The 20,510-nt window shown below is 44.2% G+C and overlaps 1 protein-coding gene across 2 annotated transcripts in view; it reads left to right on the top strand.

Moving 5' to 3' along the window:
* The window catches only part of TIAM1 (TIAM Rac1 associated GEF 1), a 607,717-nt gene that overhangs the window by 106,953 nt on the left and 480,254 nt on the right, over window positions 1-20,510 (top strand). The gene's annotated exons all lie outside the window — the stretch shown is intronic.

Below are 20,510 nucleotides of genomic sequence, written 5' to 3'. Positions count from 1 at the left end.
GCTTTCCCATTTCTCCTTGGTGAACTACAGAATACCTCTTTCGTTATTAACCACTTGCCCTCCCTTCATGACTTTAGCGTTACCCTCGTGAGGGCCGCTGGTAGAATCTGTACCCCACTGGTCTCCCCCACTCTGCAGGTCCACCACCTCTGACACCCTGGCTTCAGTCATTTTTGTTACTGTTGACACCAATAACAAGAAACTTACACAGTATTAGGCCTCATGCACACTGGACTTTAAAACAACGTTATAAAAACGCCAGTAGCTTTGCATTTTTTTTTTTTTTCAGTGAATCAAAAATGTTAAATGCTGGTGAGCCGTGTTTTTGAGCGTTTGTCTGCATTTTTGGGTGTTTTTAGGCTTTTTTTTTTTTGATGTTAGAGCGCTTTTACAGCTGAAAACAACTGAAAAATGCCTCTCAGAACCCACTAGTTTTGGGGTTTTTTTTCCAGCCAAAAAACACCCCAGTCAAAAAACAGTTGATAACAGCCTATGTGTGCATGAACACATAGGATAACATGCTGGAGAGTTTATTGACTGTAGAAAAAAAAGTCTGAAGCCAAAAACTGCGATTATTGTGGCAGACAATCTGACATGAACTGACACTTTTGACACTTTGTAGGAACCAGGGACACGAATACAGCGATCAATGCTAAAAATATGGGTTAAAATAAGGGTTAAATGTGTGCTTAACCAGTGTGTTTTTTTTTGTTTTTTTTGTGTACTTTGTGTGCTCTTTTTACTATCAATAAAAGGAGCAGCGCTGTGAATGTTGAAGGCTTAAAATTGAGCCAATATAAGTATAAGTGAACAAATGTGATACATTGAGTGAATATTTAGGATAAATAATAAATAATAAAGTTCATAGTCAAATCATATAAATTTTGAGAACAGTCCTAATCCGTGATCAAAAATCCAAAAGGTGAGGTAAGGTGAAGAACCAGAGGCAGGGGTCCCCGTCTAAGGCAAGAATGTAGGTAAGGAGTGGGTAAATCCTTCACCGCACCACTGTGATATAGGTAAAAAATGCGCGCTTACCAACCGGCAAGCCTAGGAAAGCTTGCGACCTTAACCCGGTCGGGGCCTTTCTTGGAATGAAGACACCAATATACCACTTCATAAACCGTACGGTAGGCCCGCTGTCCACCACGTACAGACAATCCCTGGATTATGGGGATACTATACTCCTAGCTAGCTCTTTTTACTAGGGACTTGGTGAATTTTATTCCCCGCATTGCAGGGAAACAAAATCCACCACATCCCTTCTGACTGGACAGAGCTCTGCATTCTCTCTCTCTCTCTCTCTCTCTCTCTCTCTCTCTCTCTCTTTCTCTCTCTCTCTCTCTCTCTCTTTCTCTTTCTCTTTCTCTCTCTCTCTCTCTCTCTTTCTCTTTCTCTCTCTCCTTCTCTCTCTCTCTCTCTCTCCTTCTCTCTCTCTCTTTCTCTCTCTCTCTCCTTCTCTCTCTCTCTCAGGAGAGCCGCTCTGCCGCTGTACTCCTATGAGGCAGTCGGGAAGCGATTAAAGAGACAAAGAAAAGAAGTGTATGTAGTCCAAATCCAGAGAATGGCCTAGACCAGGGTAATGCAATTAGCGGACCTCCAGCTGTTGCAAAACTACAGGTCCCCTCATGCCCCTGGGTGTCATGCTTGTGGCTGTCAGTCTTGCTATGCCTCATGGGACTTGTAGTTCTGCAATAGCTGGAGGTCCGCTAATTGCATATCCCTGGCCTAGACTGACAATGCTCCTGCACCATAGACAATGCAGACACCACATCTAAGGACTGATAAGATGGAATCCATAAAATGTTTATTTTTTTAGTTAGATATGCTTTAGGCCTCTTGCGCATGATACTCCTGTTTGAGCATCTACTTTTTTTAGATTTTTTTTTTTTTTCTTTGTATGTATTCGCCCGTTTTCAAGAATGCATGAAAATTTATGCTCACGTTCTCGTTCTGCACAGTATGTAAATGGGAATTTGCACGTATTTGTGCATGAGGCGTAAACTACTGACCAAAAAAGCTGATTTTTTTTTTTTTTTTTTTTTCTGACTAATGCACGGCGCTTATTTACACATCTGTGTTCATAGGCACATTACAGTTTTAATGGGCTGTATTTTAGCTGAGTAAAAAAAAAAAAGCTATACTGAGCTTTTTCAAGCTGCAGTGTGCAAGAGGCCTAGAAGCATTTTTAAACCTAGAAACAAAAATGTAATATATCTCAGTTTAATGGTTGTCATGTCTGTGGCTGCATTCGTTTACTTTTTTTTTTCCAATGTTCATTTTTTTTTTTTTTATTTATTTTTACCTGGTGATCCTGCCAGTAACATATATTAAGTCTTAGGGCTCATTCACATGGCTATTCCTGGCTGTACACTGCCCAGATCAGGGTATTTCCGTGGTGGGTATAGCCATGTGTTACTGATGAGATGAGGCCACTCAGCCTGTAGAAATCAATGACAGGCTGTAAAGCTCCATAGTTTTCTGCCTGTATTAATGTAGCAGAGCGCCCCTTTACCCACTGTCCCCAGTAGTGGATGTGGGGCCCTTTAATGCCTTTACCCACAATCCCATGGGCTTCCATCATCCCCAGGAAACCTAGCCGTGCCCAGGGCATATGAATTGCATCTCTTTCTGCCTTGCAGTGCTCAAAGGAAGCGCTGCGATATATGGTCCCCTACATCAGAATCGGTGTGCAAGCCACTGAAAGACATTAGAGCACGCAGCACTACCGTAAGCCCCAGTCACATTGGTGGGCATTGTCTGAACAAACTCCCCAATACAGCCATTCATGTGGGGTCCCATTGCTCACAGCCCCTCTGACTGATTTATCAGAGACTTCTGCAGCTTTACCTGTGCGGAGCCTGCTCTTGGGTTCCAGCACTAAACTACCTGGGCCGTCCTCTGAAACTATATCCCTAACAAAGGGGAGAGAGACTTCTCCCAGGGCACCACAAGCATTTGCCTTAAGGAACTTCACTCAAAATGGGGAAGTTCTGCTTATTTGCATCCTCCACATCCCCCCCACCCTCCTCTTTAACATTTGGGACTTTTTCGGAGGGGGGTTTCCTGGTTTTGACAGGTACCCGCTCCCACTTCCGGTAAGATTGCCTTCTGCTGCTGCTGGGAAGAAGCTGGGGGCGGAGCTGGGAAGCAGAAAGGGTAGAAGACGACCAGAGGAGGACTGGAGTCAGATGCCTGAGCCTGCTGAATGCTGTGACCAAGGGGAGGCAGAAATGAGGGGGTGCTGTGGCTGCACAGAAAGGTGCAGGATCTGTATGAGGGGTTCTGTCCTCCTCTCTGCTGCCAATTGCTGAAATGGTGGTGCAGAGATGAGCCTCTCCGCGGCTGCATGGATAAGTGCAAGATCTGGCAGAGGAGTTCTGTCCTCCCCTCTGCTGCCAATTTCTGAGATGGGGGGGGGGGGGCAGAGATGAGCCTCTCCACGGCTGCACGAAGAAGCTCTGAATCTGGCAGTGGAGTTCTGTCCTCTTCTCTGCTGCTGACTGCTGAGAAAAGGTGGGTGCGGAGATGAGGGGAGTGAGTAGGGTTGCCACTTGTTCAGGATTCACCCGGACAGTCCGGGTTTTGAACCATGTGTCTGGGTTTCAGACCGCATGAAACCCGGACACATTTATTCACACTGAACTGTGGCTAACTGTCCCAGGCAGGATGAACACTCTATTACCCCCCCCCCAGTCAGTGGGATCTCTGCCACAGAGTCGGGCGATCTGTTGATTGCCACACAGTGCACTAATCAGAAATGGCCAGATTCTCTGGCCCCCTCCCCGAAAGGAGGGAGTGAATACCTCCAACTACCTAATTTTATGTGAATAGAGAAATTTTTTTTTTTTTTTTTTTTTCATTCAGTCCACAAATCGTATATTGGAAGAGTTTTTTTTTAAATTATTGTGCTGAGGTTTATACAAGCATATTTTATGGGTACAAGAATGTTCGGGATTGGCTTGCAGAAAAGGTGGCAACCCTAGGTGTGGCAGCTGCAGGAGAGATGCGTGGGCCACATGAAAATGGCCTGGCAGGCTGGATTTAGCCCATGGGCCTTGTGTTTGACACATGGGCCTTAGAAAGACCATGCTCATTTACCATACTGTAATGAGACAAAAAAAAGGGAGAACTACAGAACCCTGCTCCTTTCCTCCTCTTAGGAACAGAGGCCTGGTTCTGTAGTTGAAGGGAGAGAAGAGCAAGGGCTATTCCAATTCAGCCCTGCCTCCCCATAGAGGGATTAATGGACTAGAGCAGTACCCAATTAAACCATCGAAGTAGATAAAATTCAAAATTTATTAAGATACAATTGATAAAATATGTGAAAGCAATGTACAAGAAAGCAACGTGGGAGTTGTTGCAACAGGAGACATACATAAAAATCAAAATAAATACAGCCCACATGTGTATTGAAGGCACAATTATGTAATTGAGGAAGTTTGGCCTCAACAGTTTCGCGGCCAACGCCGCTTCTTCAGGAGACGTCCAAATATAACATCTAAGAAGATAAATGATTGTAATTCTATTAAAAAAATAGTGATATATTAAAGTACAGTGTGACATTAAAGTAGTTGTATAAACACACTCACCAATGACTGCCCCAACAAGTGAGGAACGGCAATTTTGAGATGCCGTTAGGGCGTTCCCCCTGGGGGCGGACACGGGGGGGCTGATTGAGACGGGCTAGTATATAGAAAGAATAATCAATTTTGGCTCGGGAAAAAGTTTATATTTTAGACATATACCACCCAAGTGCCTAGGGAAGAGGAAGATGAGAAGGAAAGGGGGAAAAAGATTTCTCCCCCCCCACCCCCCCTTTTGTCCCTCTCTCTCCCCCTCTTGTCCCCCCTCTCTTGTTGATGTCATCCTTGGACCCCCCCCCCCCCCCCGGCCTTTTTTTTCAATCTTTCTACCCTTTCCTTCTTATCTAAAATATAAACTTTTTCCTGAACGGACATTGATTATTCTTTCTATATATTAGCCCGTCTCAATCAGCCCCCCATGTCCGCCCCCAGGGGGAACGCCTAACGGGCGTCTCAAAATTGCCGTTCCTCACTTGTTGGGGCAGTCATTGGTGAGTGTTTATACAACTTATAACCAGAGGTGGGGGACTCGAGTCGCATGACTTGACTCGAGTCAGACTTGAGTCACATGTTTGAGGACTTGCGACTTGCTTGACAAAATTAAATAAATGACTCGACTTGACTTTGACTTGTCACTAATGACTTGCGACTTGACTTTGACTTGGGCTATTTGACTTGCAATGACTTGGTACCACCAGTGCTGTGTCTTGGCCTAGGCAAAAGCCGCCCCCCCCCCCCCCCCCAAAAGAAAGCTCCCCCCAAGTCCCGGTTTCGGGGTAGATCAGTATTTTGACTTAATTTGTGACTTGACCAAAATAAATGACTTGACTTGCTTGACTTCTAGCAGGGACTCGACTTGACTTGCTTGCTTTTCGCCACAGTAACTTGGGACTTGCTTGTGACTTGAAGGTTAAGACTTGAGACTTGCTTGTGACTTGCACATGTGTGACTTACTCCCATCACTGCTTATAACTACTCCAATGTCACACTGTACTTTAATATATCACTATTTTTTTAATATAATTATAATCATTTATCTTCTTAGATGTTATATTTGGACGTCTCCTGAAGAAGCGGCGTTGGCCGCGAAACTGTTGAGGCCAAATGTCCTCAAATACATCATTGTGCCTTCAATACACATGTGGGCTGTATTTATTTTGATTTTTATATATGTCTCCTGTTGCAACAACTCCCAAGTTGCTTTGTTGTACATTGTGTTCACATATTTTATCAATTGTATCTTAATAAATTTTGAATGTTATCTACTTCGATAGTTTAATTGGGTACCGCTATAGTCCATTAATGCCCCTATGGGGAGGCAGGGCTGAATTGGAGTAGCCCTTGCTCTTCTCTCCCCTCATTCTCCCTTCAACTTATCAATATAGGGATGGTACTCGGTAATTAATACGCTAATTGACCCTTGTGGCAATATCCCTCTATTCTGGTTCTGTAGTTGCTGGAGATAGCTAGGGATTGTAATTAAGAAAAGTCTGTAGGAAGTCAACAGACAAACAAGACTTTAGGACAGAAGGTTGGCATCCTTTTTTGTTTCGTCCAGTTCAGTCACCATCACTGTCAGCTTGACCAAATAAGAGGTTCTTCATTGTTTGGGTTTTCATAAACTTTTTATATGTCAATACAGCATATGCAATGCAATTTGACAAATTTATGTTAAAACAATTCTTCTTCTTCCTTTTTTTTTTTTTTGGTATCCCCATGCCTCAGTTGTGCACATGTGAAATAATTCTTCATAACCTGGGAGAGCTTTGGGAACCCCTCTATTTCCCCATGCAGCTTTGCAGGTACCAGACTTTATGCAGGTGTCTATTAGACTCTGCATACAAGGAGGAACTGTATACTCGGCTTACCCACTAGTGATCAATAAAGGTATTTTGGGACTTGTGATTTCAGAGCATCTGGTGATCCAGAGGTGGTCCAACATGAGGCTTAAGTATTTATTTTTTTTTTTTTTTTTTTTTTTTTTTTACAATTAAACAGAGAAAAGATGTTGGGAATACACTGTGTGTAGAAGTATGAAAGCAAAAGCTGCATCTGGAAAATCAATCAAAGCAAAGAACGGCGTACTGTTTCTCAAATTAATTTAAGATGAAATTCAATTAGGAGCCAGCTGTGATATCAGCTTCATACAAGTCCCTTTTGTTTCATCAAAGTTCACATCTAAACTTCGTGTCTTGCTCCTTCTTCCATAGGCCTCCTCGCCGTTTTTTATGCAGAGTAAATTGGTTATTGTCTTGAGCTTTTCTTCATACTTACTGGTGTATAAAGCTGCATTAAAATTAAGATGCATGTTGTAAAGGGTTGTATCACACTGTATAATATTTAAAGCTCATGTACATATAAGTAATAAACATAAGCCCTCAGAGTCCAGACATACAGTATCTCACAAAATTGAGTACACCCCTCACGTTTTTGTAAATATTTTATTATCTTTTCATGTGACAACACTGAAGACATTACACTTTGCCACAATGTAAAGTAGTGAGTGTACAGCTTGTATGACAGTGTAAATTTGCTGTCCCCTCAAAATAACTCAACACACAGCCATTAATGTCTAAACCTCTGTCAACAAAGGGGTGTACACCCTAAGTCAAGATATCCAAATTGGGCCCAATTAGCCATTTTCCCTCCCCCGGTGTCATGTGACTCGTTAGTGTTACAAGGTCTCAGATGTGAATGGAGAGCAGGTGTGTTAAATTTGGTGTTATTGCTGTCACTCTCTTACTGGTCACTGGAAGTTTAACATGGCACCTCCATTGCAAAGAACTCTGAGGATCTGAAAAAATAAATTGTTGCTCTACATAAAGATGGCCTAAGCTATGACAAGACCCTGAAACTGAGCTGCAGCATGGTGCCTAGACATGTGCATTTGTTTTCATCCGAATTTCAGGTATTTTCGTTATCGTTTTAACAAACGATAACGAAAGTGCACAGTCCGAAAAACGAAAGATCCGACATAAACAAATGCTTTATTTTCGTTTTCGTTGCTACAACAGTTCGATATAGATAGGAGATTCGACATGATGATGACAATAACAATCTGTGTCCATCAAACCTGTGGTCGAATGTGCCTAACCTTAACTCTATTAGTCCAAGATTATTCTACATAGAGAGAAAAGATTCGACGTAGGGGAGGAAAGATTCGACGTAGGGGAGGAAAGATTCGACGTAGGGGAGAAAAGATTCGATGTAGGGGAGGAAAGATAAATAAAAATGATGATGATGATGAATGTTATTGGCTGATTGTAACCAAAGAGGTGGAGCAGTAAAATAGCTAGAACTAAATACGCACGTACTTTGGCTTATGGTGTCTGTTGAAAGTTCTAAGAAGATTCGACGGAGCAGGTAAACTATACGGCATTGTACAGTTTAGCTGCTCCGTCGAATCTTCTTTGAACATTCGACAGACACCATAAGCCTTCAATGACAGATTCGACCTTAATTTGGATTTTCGGACTAATGCAATTTTTAACGAAAAACGAAATAAATAAAAACGAATTTCGGGAGTAACTAAATAAATTTATTTTTGAGACGCAAACGAAATTCCGAAACGAAATATTTCAGTGTGCACATGTCTAATGGTGCCCAAGACCATCCAGCGGTTTAACAGGACAGGTTTCACTCAGAACAGGCCTTGCCATGGTCGACCAAAGAAGTTGGGTGTACGTGCTCAGCATCATATCCAGAGGTTGTCTTTGGGAAATAGACGGATGAGTGCTGCCAGTATTGCTGCAGCAGTTGAAGGGTTGGGGGGGGTCAGCCTGTCAGTGCTCAGACCATACGCCGCACACTGCATCAAATTGGTCTGCATGGCTGTCGCCCCAGAAGGAAGTCTCTTCTAAAAATGATGCACAAGAAAGCCCACAGTTTGCTGAAGACAAGCAGACTAAGGATATGGATTACTAGAACCATGTCCTGTGGTCTGATGAGACCAAGATCGTTTTGTCCTCCAATCAGAAGTCCTCTGATTGGAGGACGAAACACGTCAATCAAGTGACGTCATCACATTATTCAATCCGGCAGTGGAACCCACACACAAGCTGCAAGATCTCCGAAAAGGGACTTTAAGATAGGCCGGCTGGCCTGCTCTGTCTCTGGCTTCATAGAGCAACACTGGGCACTGATAAAAGCATAGAAATGTAAAAACCGTGCTAGACTTAATAAAAATTAAGACAAAGGCAGCAACTCAGTAGTGGGATACACACAAATAGATAAATTAGAAAAGAGCTGCGCTCAAAACGTGAATCGTAAATGATGAAATCAGTCCTATAAATTGATAAATCAGTAGTCCATAGGATCAATTAGGTAACCACCACGGTGACTTCACACAAAATGGAAAAAGTGCCCGACCACCATATAAATTGCCTGCTTACCAGATAGCAGGCAGCAAGAAGAAATCGGGTGTAACCCAGCCATGGCCTTTGGCTTCCAAGACGGCTACTGGACTCACACAGGAATGCCCCTGGTTACGGACCTGGTATTAGCAACCCCCTAGGCGTCCCGCTGGATCATGGCTATATTGGAGATGTACTCCGGGGAAGCACTTAGTCGAATTTCCCACTTGGTCAAAATTCCAGCAAGCAAAAGGTGGGCAAGCTCAAGGATTAGCAAGCACTGATAAAAGGACTGTAACCACTATTACCTAGAAAAAACTCTTTTTACAGCAACTTTATGTGATAATAACTTTGAAGGATTGAAATACAGCTCCGTGGCCATCATCCAACAGATCCAATCACTAGTTCATTGAACCCCAGCTAAATTAAAACAGCGTAACAGTGAGTACTTTCTCTGGCAATTGGCCATTCATACTGTTTCAAATAACGCTGAATTGCTGAGATTTGACTGGAAAAACGATGATATATTACTCTAGCCACTGTGAAGTTTATATATCTACAGATATTGTGACTTGTATCTATTAAAACAAAGAAATCTGCTGTCTTGAAAATCAAGATTTCACATCAGCTGTTCTTAATCCTTTCCAATTAGGATCTAGCATCTACTGCTACCTTCACTGTGAAATCCATAATGAATGTTTTTTACTACATAACTGCAACATTCTTTGATCAACATTCATTGCTGTTTGCTACAACCATTCTTTATCTATATTGAGGAAATATTTGTTGCTCTAAACCAGCCTTTCTCAACCTTTTCAGCACAGAGGAACCCTTGAAATAACTTTCTGGTCTCAGGGAACCCCTGCTAAAATTTCTATATCTACATCTCCTGATACATTAATGTGGTGATCAGTGGGAAGAATTCTTCTTACACTTGTGGTTGCTGGGAAGAATTGCCCCCTTCTGGATAGCTAAAAAGACAATGGTGCCAGTAGGAACTTATTTCGGAGGCAGAACTTGTTAATTGCTCAAGGAACCCCTAGCAACCTCTGGGGGAACCCTAGGGTACCATGGAACCCTGGTTGAGAAACCCTGCTCTAAATCAATGACCAATTACAATACACATAATTATAAGGAGCGATTTACTCTGTTATACACGGAAAGTTGCCTCCATCAAGAACTGTTATAATCCGTGTCTAGTTTGTACTCCACTTTTTGGCCATTTTATGAGCTTGATCTTGGTGATTAAAGATATCCTTTTACCTTTAATACAATTTTGACAATTGCTACCTTTGCTCAGTGTGCACTTTATTACAAACGGGAATTCCCATAAGTTTTTTGATATCTGAGATGATTATCTTTATCATAGAATTTCCAGTGTGTGGGTTGATAATCCTGATTGTCTTTTTAACAATGTTTTGTACATGTTATATGTTTATGTTTTTTTAGTATAAAGGTGTCTGATTTAGGAAGTCTGTCATTGATACAGATTTCAATTAATAAATTATTCAAATCAAACTGCTTGGTTTATGGTGCTTTTCTTTCTGATAGAGCGCTTTCACTATCTCAATTTAATTAATACTTGCAGCTATAATAGGGATACAACTAAATAACTGTCGCTTTTAAACTCCAGCCACTTCTTAGGTCTGTTGGGTAACCATGCGTTTCTGAAGATCTTTTCCAGTGTAAGTACCTAAATCTGTCTTTATATTCTCTCCCCTTTTATACCTGTACAGCAGCAGTCACCCAGGTAGGGTATACGGCCTTACACAGGGCTGTTTGGTTACCTTGAATGTGATTTCAATATCCAGGAGAAATGGGCTTCCAGCTACAAAAGAAATGGGTCTACATTGGGCACCAGCTTTAATTTTTTTTGTCGGTTGCTCATTGCTCCTGGGATTTGTTCAGTCAGTGCAGTTCATGTTGGTTTTTGCTTTTTCTGTGTACATATACCTCTAGAAATGTCTTGGCGGTTTTCAGCTTCTGTTAGGCTAGGAAAGCTTCTGGTTGCTTTTAATTATATTCCATTATGGAAACATGGCCAATAAAATCTAGGTCACTTGCTCACAGCTCAGGAGGAATGAACTTGCCATGCATGAGCGCAGCTTATCCAAAACATTGTCTTCTTGTTGTTTGTTCTGATAGTTGTTTTTTCCTCTGGAATGTTGCAACTTACACGCTCTCCCCTGGGTGTGATTTTACCCCATGTTGCTTGTCAACGTCTCACCGCTCAGAGGACACCTTTGAGAGTCCCAGGATGGGAGAGAGCATTTAGAGGAGCATTATGGCGTATTTCTTATGATCATGTCACAATACTGTCCACTGTGTTTGTGTCTTGTAATACCTTTTGATCATTGCAATTACAATAAAAGTAATAGTAAGTGGCACCAATTTTTACTTAAAGGGACGCTGTCTGGACAAACCCTTATTTTATTTTATTTCAGGTACTTATATAGTGCTGTCAATTTACGCAGCGCTTTACATATACATTGTACATTCACATCAGTCCCTACCCTCAAGGAGCTTACAATCTAAGGTCCCTAACTCACATTCATACATACTAGGGACAATTTAGACAGGATCCAATTAACCTACCAGCATGTCTTTAGAGTGTGGGAGGAAACCGGAGTACCCGGAGGAAACCCACGCAGGCACAGGGAGAACATGCAAACTCCAGGCAGGTAGTGTCGTGGTTGGGATTCGAACCAGCGACCCTTCTTACTGCTAGGTGAAAGTGCTACCCACTGCACCACTGTGCCGCCTATGGCCTGTATACACGATTTGAATATCGTACGACCGTTTTCGCTTAATAATCGCAAGTAGAAATTAGGTAGAATAGGTAGATAAAGTCCCGAAAATTCTCGTATGACAGAAAATAAAATCAGAAATGATGTCATGTGTTGTAATGTATTTGTATTTGTATTGTATTGTCGGACGACAACTATACTGACTAACCGAAAATCATATGATCTGGAATCGTATAATGAAAATTTTCGTGCATGTCCGATCGAATAATATCGGATGATCGGTCATGATCAGCTGTCGAAAGTAGTGTACACACGATCCGAAAATCGTACTATTCTTACTCGGACGACCGTTTTCATACGATATTCGGATCGCGTGTACGGGCCATTAAACGTTGCAAGTTTTTGACGGAGGTGGCTACGCAATGTAGGCAGGTGCAGTCAGTACTTCACACTACAGGTGACGCTTGACCAAAGCAGCAATGCAGAAGGGGGAAGGAAGTGATTAAGAACTGTGACAGCTCTTTGAAAGGACGTTGGTGCCCGGTGTGACTTAAGCGGCCGCCTTGGGGCAGGCAGAGTCTATTTAGGGCTTTATGCGAGTGGCTAGTATAGGGACAGGTTTCCTGTCTGGAGGGACAGTACTTAGAGTAAGGGAAAGGGTTCCGGAGCAATAGGGACAGTGCAGGGACTGTCTACCTTGTTTCCGCTCCTCGCTGCAGATGCCGTTCAAGTCTATAGACTGCTGTTACAATTCATAAGTGGCTCTAGGCGGGTGTGCCTACTCGCCAGGCCTAGCTGTATTTTTGGACCTTCCTACAATATATTGCTATCACTTAACCTGGCCTCTGTGTGTTAACTACCCGCCACACCACACTGCACCTGGCTCACAGGCCTCTCGAGGATGAGAGTTACTTTGAGAACCAAACATTCGTGGCTTTCTGGAAAGACTAGGAGCCCAACTTAACATGTTCACCTTTAAAGGACAGGATTATGGAGGCTGCTATTGCTGACATGCATTTTAAAGATGCATGCTTTAGGTATTTTTGCTTGATCCTTCAGTACTTAGTAAGTCTAACCTTTACTCCTTGAGTGAAAAAAAAAAACCTTGCGCCAATGCCTATTAAAAGTGGTAATTAAACTACTGTCCAAATAGCTTGTAGGAAACCTACTGTGCAATAAATGTGAAGTGGTAATAGGGGGCGCTGTGACAACTAATTAGAAGTGTTCCTACATATAACAATTTGCGAACAGATGCCCAAATAACATCTCAACTTAGATATACAGAAATTGAAATATGCATAACACTGAGTATTATAGCTAAAAGTCCATATTCATCTGTGATTGTTCAAAAAAATGAAAATGTGGTTGGTAAATCAATATGTGTAGATATCCTCCACCTCTTGCAAACATCCAACTACACCCAAAGTGCTCTTGTAAAATATCTGCTCACCAGACCGCCATGACCTCTTTAACCAAAAAGGTCAGAATTTGCTTGTGCTGCTACCTTGCAGCTTGGTGTGGTATCTCAGACAGTCCAACACTATGTTCTCCTCTCCCCCACAGCAGGTGACATGAGTTGAGTCATCAGGAAGACGCTTCCTGATGACGTAGCAATACGAAATGTACGTCGAGGCACCTTCCGGTCACGTCACTTCCGGGTCCCAGCTTCCGGTTCTATCTCCAGCGGGGGTGGAATGCACGCCGATCCCAGCGTGAGCAGAGCTCAGCACGGCTCCATCCGACCACACATGCAATACCATCTAGTGCCGGGACACAGGCACTTAACAATGTAAGCAGGCATTTTGTTTTTAACATTTGTTGTTTTAATAAACCAAGCAAAATTTTGCTATTTGGGTCCACTTTGTATTTTTCTCAACTCATGTCACCCGCTGCAGGGGTGAGGAGAACATAGTGTTGGACTGTCTGATATACCACACCAAGCTGCAAGGTAGCAGCACAAGCAAATTCTGACCACCTTTTTGGTTAAAGAGGTCATGGCTGTCTGATGAGCATATATTTTACAAGAGCACTTTGGGTGTAGTTGGATGTTTGCAAGCGGTGGAGGATATCTACACATATTAATTTACCAACCACGTTTTCAATTTTTTGATCAATCACAGATGAATATGGACTTTTTTTTATCTATAATACTTTACTCCTGTTAGAGCATCCAGAGTTTGGTTTAGGTCAGTGGTTCTCAACCTCAGTCCTCAAGTACCCCCAATGGGCCATGTTTTGGGAACTTCCTTTAGATAAAATAGCTCTTATCAATACCATGTCATTGATATTGATTTAAGGCAGCTGTGCAAAGTAAAGGAAAACATGGCCGTTGGGGGTACTTGAGGACTGAGGTTGAGAACCACTGGTTTAGATCACCAAATTACCAAGTAGTAAAGGGAAAAGATAACACCCTAAATGTGCAATCAAAACTTGTCACCAGTGGCAGCTTGCACATTTTTTTTTTTGTTTTTTTTCCCCTGCCGTTCCTTTAAATATAATTACATGCTGCCAGATCCACAGAAATCATTGAAATGCCTGTATAATTTATATTCAGGAGTAGGGATGAGCCAAACACCCCCAGTTCGGTTCGCACCAGAACCTGCGAACGGACCGAAAATTTGCACGAATGTTAGGACCCCATTGACGTCTATGGGACTCGAATGTTTGAAATCAAAAGTGCTCATTTTAAAGGCTAATTTGCATGGTATGTTAAACAGGGGCTGAAAAATTGGGCCTTAGGCACTGGTGGCGGCGCCCAGAACCAAAAATGTTCTTACAAGCTATCAGCATGATCATTGAGGAGGAAGAGGATAATTACTCAGCATCAGTATAGGCAGTCTTTGAAGGGATTTGACATTTCAAAAAAAATTATTCGGTTACATCAGCATCAGGTGCTTGGTAGCTGGTGGTGATCCAAGACTGATTCATTTTTATGAAGGTCAGTCGATCGATTGAGTCGGTGGACAGACTCACCCTGTGATCAGTTACAAAGCCTCCAGCAGCACTGAATGTGCATTCCCGAAAACGCTGGATGCAGGACAGGCCAGTAGCTTAATTGCATACAGTGCAAGCTCTGGCCAGTGATCCATCCTCAAGACCCAGTAACCCAGATGATTTTCGGTGGGAAAGGTGTCCAAGTCAGATCTTGCCCCTAGGTATTCCTGCACCATGTAAAACAGATGCCGGCGATGGTTGCTGGAACCGATCATACCTTGGGGCTGCGGACTAAAAAATTGTCTGAACGCATCGGTCAGATGGCCACCTTTTCCACCGCTCCTTCTTTGACTGACCGAAGCCTCAGCAACACGTTGTCCAGAAACAGGAGTTTGTAACCTCCCAGTCTCTGGGAACGCGTTGCACAGACCTTTCTGCAAGGCCTCCTGAAGATGTTTCATCCTCTGCTCCCTCTGCGACGGTAAGTTAAGGTCCGCAACCTTACCCTTGTAACGTGGATCAAGGAGGGTTGCCAGCCAGTTTTGTTCCTTCTCCTTGATACCACGAATACGAGGATCCTTCCGCAGGCTTTGCATGATCAGGGAGGCCATGCAGCATAGGTTTGCTGAGGCATTCGGTCCAGAGTCCTCTGGGTCACTAAGGACGACATGATCCGCAGCCACCTCCTCCCAGCCACGTACAAGTCCATGTGTTTCTTGGGACTGTAAATGATCCCTCAAAGACTGTTGCTGATGCTGAATGCCAGGCTCCACCTCCATACTGACACAATACTCCTCCTCGACCTCTTCCTGTGTGATCGGCGGATCTGGATAAAGGGGGCCTTGAGAGCTAAGGAAGTCCTCCTCTTCCTGCCTCTGTTCTGCCTCAAGTGCCCTGTCCATTATTCCACGCAGCGTGTGCTCCAACAGGTGGACAAGGGGGACAGTGTCACTGATGCATGCACTGTCACTGCTCACCATCCTCGTGGCCTCCTCAAATGGTGACAGGACAGTGCATGCATCCCTGATCATGGCCCACTGGCATGGGGAAAAAAAAACAAGCTCCCCTGACCCTGTCCTGGTGCCATAGTCGCACAAGTACTCATTGATGGCCCTCTGCTGCGTGTGCAGCCGCTGCAGCATGGCCAAAGTTGAGTTCCACCTGGTGGGCATGTCACAGATTAGGCAGTTCTTGGGCAGGTTAAATTCCTTTTTTGGAGGTCTGCCAGCTGAGCACTGGCATTATATGACCGGCGGAAATGCACACTTTCCTGGCCTGCCTCAGGACATCCTGTAAGCCCGGGTACCTGCCCAAGAACCGCTGCACCACCAAGTTAAGGACGTGAGCCAAACAGGGTACATGGGTCATTTGTCCCTGTCGGAGGGCGGAGAGGAGGTTGGTGCCATTGTCACAAACCACCATTTCTGCCTTAAGTTGGCGTGGCGTCAACCACCTCTGAACCTGCCCCTGCAGAGCTGACAGAACCTCTGCCCCAGTGTGGCTCCTGTCCCCCAAGCACACCAGCTCAAGCACTGCATGGCATCTTTTGGCCTGCGTACTTGCGTAGCCCCTTGACCGCCTACCGAGCACCGCTGGTTCCGAGGATAAGGCACAGGAAGAGGCCATGGAGGAAGAAGAAGAGGAGGGGGTGGAGGAGAGAGATGTGTCAGAATCACTAGTGGTGGCATTTTGGAGGCATGGTGGCAGAACAACCTCCAACACTACTGCACCTTGTCTTGCATCCTTCCCAGCTGCCAGAAGAGTCCCCCAATGTGCCATGAAACTTGGGTAACGTCCCTGTCCATGCCTTCTGGACCATGAGTCAGCAGTAATATGCACCTTACTGCTGACCGCCCTGTCCAGCGAGGCCAAGACATTGCCTTCCACATGCCGGTAGAGAGCCGGAATCGCCTTCTGTGAGAAAAAGTGGCGTTTGGGAAACTGCCACTGAGGAACCGCACATTCCACAAACTCACGGAAGGGGGCAGAGTCTACCAACTGAAAAGGTAGCAATTGATGTGCTAGCAATTTTGCCAAGCTAGCATTCAACCACTGGGCATGTGGATGGCTGGGAGCGAACTTCTTTTTGCGGTGCAGCAGCTGGGGCAGGGAAATTTGCCTGGTATAATCTGACGACGGTGTACCAATAGCAGATTGCCCGCAAGTACTTGGCTGTGACACACCTAATTCTACACCTTCATTCCTCTCAGTGCAGGTCTCAGAGAGGACTGAAGGTATAGTGGGGTTGGAGATCCCAGCTGATGAGTAAGAGGTCCACTCGTCTCAAAAAAGGCCCACACCAAAGAACTTTTGGAATAACACGCAGAGACAGCAGCGCCCTGCACATGCGGAGCACTGAGGTGTGATGCAGTCAGTGTGCTGCCCTTAGGCTGGCCCCTGGAGGGCAACCTGCCTTGTCGGTGATGTGCCTCCTCCTCCTCTCTCCTATCAGGCACCCACGTTGAGTCAGTGACCTCATCATCCCCTCCCTCCTCATCACTGGAGCAAACCTGGCAGTATGCTGCAGCAGGGGGAACATGACTGTCAGATTGCTGTCCTTCTTAGGCACCCCCTCTGTCCGTGCTCACGTTACTGCCTTCATCTAGCTCAGTATCATCATCATCAGAGCCTTCTAAATGCTGGGCATCCTCCATGTACCCAACACTGTGGTCAAACAGTTCGGGGGACTCCTCAGGAGGTAATGGTGGGGCTAGGGAAGGAGTCACTGATGCCATTGAGCCGAGGGAAGAGGCCGCGTTGGCAGCTGCTTTGCCAGACAAAGTATCCTGAGCATGGGTGAGAGCGGATGAGGAGGATGATGACGGCTTGGTCATCCACTCGACTAAGTCTTCCGCATGTAGCAGCTCAACATGGCCAGCTGCCAAAAAAAGCCAAGCGTGTCCCACGGCCACGTGCTGATGAGGATGCACCGTGTCCACAACCAGCACTGTTGCCTCTAGACACAGAGCCTGCTTGCCCTTTTTTATTGGCTTGTGACTGTCTGCATCTCCTCGTTGGCCTTCCAGACATACTAATGGCCTGCAGTGAGATGTAGCTGCACTAAGCTGGTAGAGATAGAGATAGAGAGAGAGAGATACTGCAGCTAGCAAAATCAATTGCCTGCCTGTAGTAGTATTAGTATGAGAACACCACCAATTTTCTACAGGTAGCTTTAGCTGAACACTGTACAGAGGTCGCACTACACTAACTTGTAGCTTTAGCTGAACACTGTACAGAGGTCGCACTACACTAACTTGTAGCTTTAGCTGAACACTGTGCAGAGGACGCACTACACTAACGTTTAAATAATGTTGCTGCCTGCGGTAGTGATAGGATCAGGAAAAGGCCACCAACCTTCTACAGGTAGCTTTAGCTGAACACTGTGCAGAGGTCGCACTACATTAACGTGTAAATAATGTAGCTGCCGGCGGTAGTGATAGATCAGGAAAACACCACCAACCTTCTACAGGTAGCTTTAGCTGAACACTGTGCAAAGGTCGCACTACTATAACTTGTAGCTTTAGCCTGTCAGTAGGAAGATAATAACAGGAACGGATCTAGCGAAACTGAATACAGTGTGTGTGTATGTACGTGTATATCAAATGACACTGTCTCTCTGTCTCTCAACGCCGGAACACACTACACAGGGCCGACATGCAGACGGCCTTCTATAGTGTGGGGCGTGTACTAAACCCCCTGAGCCATAATTGGCCAAAGCCACCCTGGCTTTGGCCAATTACAGCTCTCTGTACAGATGGTGCTGTGATTGGCCAAGCATGCGGGTCATAGTGCATGCTTGGCCAATCGTCAGCCAGCGATGCCGCAGTGAATTATGGGCCGTGACGCGCCACTCGAATTTGGCACGAACGGCCCATATCATTCGCAATTCGGCGGATGATCGAACAGACGATGTTTGAGTCGAACATGGGTTCGACTCGATCACGAAGCTCATCCCTAGTCAGGAGCCTAAAATTATAGGAGGAACTTTCAAAAGTGCTAAGTGCTACTTATGAGCTCTGTGTAAACCTATGCATGTACATAAAGTGCTAATTAATATTTAACACATTAAGCTACTTAATCAACTCCAGTGTATGCTATATACAGTACATACAGTATACTATAAACTTGTACTTCTAAAACCTGTGCAAAAATATTTCATAACATTTTTTTTCTGTAACATAGCATGCATATACACTCACCAGCCACCTTTTTATTAGATGCACCTTGCTAGTACCGGGTTGTCCTCCTTTTGCCTTCAGAAATGCCTTAATTCTTCATGGCATAGATTCAACAAGGTGTTGGAAATATTCCTCAGAGATTTTGGTCCTTGTTGACATGATGGTATCACGCAGTTGCTGCAGATTTGTTGGCTGCACGTCCATGATGCAAATCTCCCCCCATTCCATCACGTTCCAAGGGTGCTCTATTGGATTGAGATCTGGTGACTGTGGAGGCCATTGGAGTACAGTGATCTCATTGTCATGTTCAAGAAACCAGTGGTGAGATGATTGGAGCTTTGTGACATGGTGCATTATCCTGCTGGAAGTAGCCATCTGTAGATGGGTACAATGTAGTCATAAAGGGATGGACATGGTCAGCAACAATACACAGGTAGGCCCCTGGCTTTTAAACGATGCTCAATTGGTACTAAGGGGCCCAAAGTGTGTCAAGAAAATATCCTCCACACCATTACACCACCACCAGCCTGAACCGTTAATACAAGGCAGGATGGATCCAGACTTTCATATTTTTTTTACGCCAAATCTGCCTGTCGCAGCTGAAATCGAAACTCTTCAAACCAGGCAACATTTTTCCAATCTTCTATTGACCAATTTTGGGGAGCCTGTGTGAAGCCTCAGTTTCCTGTTCTTAGCTGGCAGGAGTGGCAGCCGGTGTGGTCTTCTGCTGTTGTAGCCCATCTGCTTCAAGGTTCGATGTTTTGTGCATTCCAAGATGGTAGTTTGCATACCTTGGTTGTAATGAGTGGTTATTTGAGTTACTGTTGCCTTTCTATCAGCTTGAACCAGTCTGCCCATTCTTCGCTGACCTCTGACATCAACAAGGCAATTTCCTCCACACAACTGCCACTCACTGGATATTTTCTCTTTTTTGGACCATTCTCTGTAAACCCGAGAGATGGTTGTGCGTGAAAATCCCAGTAGGTCAGCAGTCTTTGAACGTGGCATGGTTGTTGGTGCCAGACAGGCTGGTCTGAGTATTTTTTTTTTTTCAAAGTCACTTAAATCCCCTTTCTTCCCATTCTGTGCTTGGTTTGAACTTCAGCAAGTCGTCTTCACCACATCTAGATGTCTAAATGCATTGAGTTCCTGTCATGTGATTGGCTGATTAACAATTTGTGTTACCAAGCAATTGAACAGGTGTACCTAATAAAGTGGCTGGTGAGTGTATGTATCAAAAATCCCAGCGTAAAGGTAATTTCAGGAGTCGTCAATGTTTCTGTGAAACCTGCACACTCCCTCCAGAATGACACTTGCCACTTTTTGTGGTACATTTTTGTTAGTTCTTTGTAAAGGTCAAGCGCACATTTTCCTACCACAATAGAGTGAGTTAGTAAAACTTTAGATACTCCTCACATTCTGAAATCCATCAGACAGCAATTCTCCAATATATGTTAGAAGATGGGGGGAAACTAATCCATATTGTGTAACCCAAGCTTTATACAATTTAGTAGCAAAAACATTTTAAACAAATGAAATCCCTTAAAAAGTGTACTACAATTCATGTACAGAGACTCTGCCCTACACGTTACGTCCACTGGACTTCATCAGGGATATCTAAATTTTATGGTGAAGTATTGCTGAGACATTTACATGGTGTAAGCAGCTTTTTTTAGATAGCATGGAAGCCTTTGGGTTTATTTTGGTGATATT

Source organism: Aquarana catesbeiana, linkage group LG02 (assembly GCF_042186555.1).
Source record: "Aquarana catesbeiana isolate 2022-GZ linkage group LG02, ASM4218655v1, whole genome shotgun sequence".
Classification (NCBI taxonomy): domain Eukaryota; kingdom Metazoa; phylum Chordata; class Amphibia; order Anura; family Ranidae; genus Aquarana; species Aquarana catesbeiana.
This window is presented reverse-complemented; position numbering and strand designations above follow the sequence as displayed.